Source organism: Diadema setosum, chromosome 7 (genome assembly GCF_964275005.1).
Source record: "Diadema setosum chromosome 7, eeDiaSeto1, whole genome shotgun sequence".
In the NCBI taxonomy this organism is placed as follows: Eukaryota; Metazoa; Echinodermata; class Echinoidea; order Diadematoida; family Diadematidae; genus Diadema; species Diadema setosum.
Window position 1 is genome coordinate 5,473,823 of NC_092691.1, and position 6,409 is coordinate 5,480,231.

Consider the following 6,409-nt stretch of genomic DNA (forward strand, 5'->3'; position numbering starts at 1 on the left):
AAATGTATGGAATTACCATTGATGACTAGCTTTAATTCCTGCCCATGATTAAGAGGAACTTACGATATTTAGTATCTTAAAATCAGGTGGGGGTGCATACACATGGCGTATATAGATAGTACTTAAAGTCCGGGATTTGTGAAATAACATTGCCTCTCTTATGCGAGCAATATAGATTTAATCTATCGATGTACTTCTAGTGAGATGAAATACCCCTGCGAGCAAAGCCTGACAAGGAAATAAAGAAACATGTCCATCATGACGCAAAAAGCATATAGATAAAACTTGCATGCGTGAAATGAAAAAAAAAATCATGAAGACTGTGGATATGTTTTTTTTTTTTTAATCAAATAAAGAATTCTTTCTTTTGCAGTATCCAATTTAAGATCCCGATCAAGACGTGCACATTGGTGAAGGAAATACTATAGTACATGTACTTGCTTTCCACTTTATTCAGTAACGTATGGATTTCACCTTATCATGTGATTGATTATTACCACACAAACACATTTCAATGTTTATATGCGATCCATCGGTGTATACAAACACATTTTCCTCATTTTAGATATGCTTGGCTTGCAGAAGTTACCTCGAAATACAGTATTTATTGTCGATAATTTTTATCCATATAAACTCGAATACATTCCAGTTTTATCCTTAGAGATATTGGTACAATTCCAAAGTTTTGTAAAAAACCAGATCCTTTCACTACTCATGTGCACTGTATATGCATGGAGCTACCAATAGGTGTGCTTTGTATGTATTGGTTATAACAATCAACTGAACACTATACCTAAGCGGTACATTAAACTTTTGTCATGTTTGTATATAATAATATATTTCGTACGACGAGTCATTCTCAATATTGTGTAAAATGAGAACACAAGGTACTTTAGTGCTTTGCAGTATGCAATCGTTTCTACCGTTCAGAATTGTATGAAAAATTGTTTATAACGTGTGTCAAGGTATCATGTATTAATGTTGTACGATACAGTGTGTTTTGAAAAGCATGTCTTACGGTAGTTTCACGAGTACTGATCTGGCGTTTCCTGTCAAAGACGTTTTAACGATGAAGATTGTCTAACATATCTTTATCGAGGATGACATATAGCCCCCTGTAACATTTAATGAACAGAAGACAATTATCGTCTCATGGTAGCGGTCGAGGAAAAAAAAATTACATAAATTCACAGTTCAAACTTATCAATGTCACTTGCTTTTGTATGACAATCATTTTCTCGATAATATTGGGCAATGGTAACCATTCTGAGAATAAGGTTAGACAGCTGATAGAAACAAGACCTATTTGCGAAGTGTGTGGCAGTGCGATTAATAGAAGAAAAACAAAAACAAATGAGTCATGGTTGAAAATGATATGTACCTCTGGACAATCAATGACACCTAGGTCCTTCTGTCGGATCGATTGTACTCTCGCAACGTACCAGCCAAATTTTTATTTGTGTGTGCGTGTGTCTTTGCAGGGGCGGATCCAGGAATTCCGTAAAGAGGGGGCGTGTTTACAAAATTAAAGGGGGTGGGGGGGCGCACGCACCCCTCCCCCATTTTTTCTTTTTATTTCTTTTGTTTCAACAAAAAATAAAGGGGGCGTGCGCCGGTTGCGGTCCTCCCTGGATCCGCTCCTGCTTTGATTGATTTTAACGTCTTGCTGTGTCTAGTGATTGAATTAGGTTTGCGGTATGGGGCGATCACTTCTTAAATGACTAGTGCAAAGTGTTATTGTATTCATGACTACACGTGTCACATGGTAGCAGTAGGTCGTGTACGTCACAGATAAATGAGCTATCCGTGGAAGGTATGTGTATTGCAAGGTGTCGAGTATTAATGCCGAATGGCTTCCACGACAGGATTTATACCTATCACCATTATTAAATGAACAGGATTCTTGAGTAACAAATGTGACTGAGTGAGGATTTTACAAACTGATTTTTCTGTGCAAAGGAAGTGCTACATCGTAGAATAAAAATTCAGTAAACGTTAGTGACAGACTGTATCTATCTGATTAATTTGCGTATTTTTATTGTGTGTAGCCTTTCGCCGAGGCATCTCGCTGTATAGGCGAGCACAAGTTACATACATACATACATACATACATATAAACAAGTGCAAAGAAAATACGAAGTGATTGCCGGAAAAAGTTCGTTTTATGAAAAGAACACATTCCCTTGACTAGTTACTGATATAGGCCAAATGTTCTACAAATGATACAGACAGGAATACACAGATGTACATCTCATCATACAAAAATAATACACATTGACACTTAGAAGGAATAATCTAATAATCATCATAACTATATGCAAGGGAATGTTAAGTAGAGGGGTGAATGTTGAGATGTGAATTTTCTTCCAATTTGTCTCCCTCCAACAAATGAAATTTGTTAATATCGCTACTGCTGATCTGCGATTTAACAAACATGTCGGAAAAAAGGAACCACGGCACTCGAACCTATCATCTACTGCTTTCAGGGCAGCGACACTACCACTAGGCTATCCCTGAACTTGGAACAAATACCCAATCTCCGAAATCCCAACATTGTTATGTTAAAAGTAGTCCAAGGCGGACATGGCACTAATAAATGCAAGAGAATGTTATGTAGAGGGGTGAAGGTTGAGATTTTAAATGTTCTTCAATGTCATTACTATGCCATAACAATGTCGGCGAATTTTGGAGCCTGGGTATCTGTTCCATGTCCATCGTGTCACTGTCGGCAAAAGGGATAGCCTAGCTGGTGGTAGTGTCGCTGCCCGGAAAGCAGAAGAAGATGACAGATTCAAGTCCCATGCAGTTGCAATCTTACAAATTTCATTTGTAAAAGGGAGACAAATTGAAAACTATAAAAATCATCACATTCAAACATGCATGCAATTAATACTAATGTACAATCATAAAGAAAGCCAATTACTTGAAAATTGGGCACATCAATCCAGCCAAAGGTATAAATAGGCCTAATACTAGTAAACAAAAACCAGCAACCAATTCGTAATCACTTGCCGTTCACCGGTGGATTTTTCCGTTGTCAGTGGCTTCGAAGCAACTGTTTAGTTCAGTCTTGACTAGTTATATGAGATTTTTTTCCAGAGTTGATTAATAAATCAATGTGTATACATGGCATGCAGGCTAATTCTGTCACCACTTCACTGTTCTCTCGGAAATAGTGATTCGAGAGGTTGTATCCCCTACAAGTCAATCGACTTCACCCGACTTCATCGCGGGATTTTTAAACTCACAAAAAAAAAAACCAAAAAAAAAAAAACACAGTACAATAATTACTACCCTAGTAACGCCTGAACCGTGTTCTGAACATCATTTCAGCCAAGTAAAGTATGAATTGATCACGACTCTTCGATGTATGATTAAAATATCTGTGAGGATGTAATCATTTTACCTGTATCATCATCAAAACAACAGTTTGAACACTTTTTTTTCGAACTGACACTCCCGAATTACGAAATCGTAATCAATAGTCACTCAGTTTCAAGTAATTCTACTAATGTATGAAAATGTTATTGATTTCGTTGAAAATGTATCATTTGAAATGTTTTGCCATATAAATGTGTTTGGTATTTCATGCGTAACCAATAGCTATATACATCATTCAAGCGCAGTTCTGACGGAGGTGTACATTAATTTTTTTTTTTTTTTTTTTTTTTTTTTTTGCGGACACAAGCGATTTGCAAAAGACTACCTGGTTATACAGAGACTGGACGTAACCACTAAAACTTGACAATGCCATCTTCATTATGTTTTAGGGTCATAAATTATGTTCAAAGGTTGATATCATAAAAGCTGTGATGATTTATTATTTGAAGGTAAAGATTCCCTTTGAAAAACACCTAGGCCTACTGACATTTATTGTGTTTTTACTTATGTTCAAGGGTCTTATAGTCTTTTTTTTTTTCTGATAACATCATGTTCATACATCATTATGCAGGGCCTGTATTTAAACCTATGTATAATATTTCCATTTGTGACTCCTCAGTTTAAAAAACCAACAAAAAGTCGCATGCAAACACTGATTTTGTATGAGGACTTAAAATAGGTGAAATGGGTCAATGATAGCTAATCCTGAGTTTTTTCATATTTTCTGAAAGAACAGGTCTTCTATACATTATGGTAAAATTTGGGATCATAAAACGAACAGGTGATTGTGTTTTAGCAGCTTTTCTTGAACACTTTCTGTTTTTGTAGAATATAGTGTAGATAGGTGTGTCTTAGAGTCCCCTTTTCATTTCTTAAAAAATCCTGTACACATTCTTCACTTTCAACGCTAATAACTTTTGAAATGATGATGCTAGTGCTTTAAAAGTTGGCATTTACCATGGACAGAATCCCGTGTTAATATCTAAAGCACACTCAATTTCAGCTTCATCTGATAATCCCTTCATTGCTTTTGCTCTGGTGGTTTACATGGCTATTTTGTCCCATTCATTGCACAGCTATAGCTCGACTTGGTATGATAATACCAAGAGCGCTTGAATAGACTGTGTACGTCAGAGCCTCTTTTCTTTCGCACTTTTCGGGATTGTGTGCTTTCTTTCCAACATTTAAATAGGTTATGAGAGTCCATGCGATTGACTTACACGCATTTCAAAGCTCTTATTAATTAAAAATCCATTTCTGGCGACTTTTTGTTGGTTTTGTGATGTAGGGTCACATATGCCTATAGTCTATGCTTCTTGTTATTCTATGGTAAACTGAGCTGCGCCTATACTTAGGCCTGTAAATAAACCCATTATATATTTAGGGTCTACTAGGACCTACACTGCTTTTCCTATTTGACAAAAATAAAAACTATTTCATTACATAAAACTTAATGTATTTGCATAAAGCCTCTAAACTATAGACGTAAAAACGTCTTTTTGAATATTTTACTTTCTTATTCAATTCCTTTTTATTAAAAAAAACCCACAAAAACAAGGTAGTTACATTCCACGCTCAGGAGTCTGCTTTCCAAGTGAGTTAATACGTTGTGTTACAAAATTGATAACAAAAAATTTGAAAAAAAAAATAGAAAGAAAGAGAGAGAAAGAGAGAGACATGCAGTGAGATCACATTGCACATCAAACGAACATTAAAAACACGTCCCATAGCAACACTATGCGATTATCCATAGGACCTAAAGAAATATAATATATCTCAATAAAGAAATCAGGGAAAACAATTATCAAAGACAATTCAGATCGATGAAATCACGATAAAAAAATATTGAAAATACAAGGAAACAATGTCAAAGCAGGAGACCAAATTATAAACAAAGCTGCTCAGTGGCAAAGTCACAGACTGAATAGAGCAATTAAATCTTTTATATACTGAAGTAGTAGTACATGGCAGAATGAAACGCAAAGTATAGGCCTACTGAGTTTAGATTTTATGATCGCATTAGATTTTTTCCAACCTCTTGAAACAGTTCGTTGGATGAAACTTAGGAGGTTATAGACAATGAAATTAGAAAAAAAAAAAACAGGAGAAAAACTCTTTTTTCAGTCTTAGGTCTGTAAGTGGAGATGAAAGATGGGCAAGATTTATGAAAGGCATGTTTCACTATGTGTGACTGAGACTGGTGCGCTGGTACAAATCGCGTTTGTATATGGTATGCGTACACACCTCACTCCGTGCCCTTTCGAAGCACGTGTTCAGGCCAGCCCTTCTCACGCGGCCGGCCGCCAGCGGCAGCCACAGCGCTCAAATCCATCCGCCGGCGCCGGCGGCGTCGCTCCACTCGCGCCGCCCACAGCTGGCATTACCGCAGCAGTCCACTGAAGAGAGACAAGCGAAGCGTGCGAATTGAGTGAAGTCGGGGTAAGAATCTCTTTGATTTAACTAGACTAGATGTGGGTTCTATTGTGTATCATAAAGAACACATCAATATTGTAATTATCGGCAATCGAATTTGTACTGATTAATATTAAAACGTGGACCTGTGCTCTGTGATCTACCACAGGCTACAGCACACATGCACGCCAGATATTCATTTTCCCAGTCCCACATGTGAAATAATTTGTTGGGCAAAGTGTCACTATATGCTGGGAACATATTTCTGAAACAAAGAGTCTTTAGTCATCATATGGTACGTTCCTTAAAGATTCACGGGTACGATATTCTCACATATAGTTCCTCTTTCTTTTGAAAAGCTGTAGGCAGTCTATGTGGACATAGCCTAGAGCCTAGCTAGGTTATCACATCTTGTAAATGATGATATTTGTGTTGAGTTTATGTCGTACGACGTACATGTTTATAATGGGCCATGGATCACTGCGTAAATAAAAGGAAAGCACACGTCACATGTCATAACCAATGTCATGAACTTCTCCATTACGGATTGCAAACTGTAGAATGTAAGTGTGCTTTATTCTATACACAGAAATCTAGCCACGGTTATTCAGTAGTA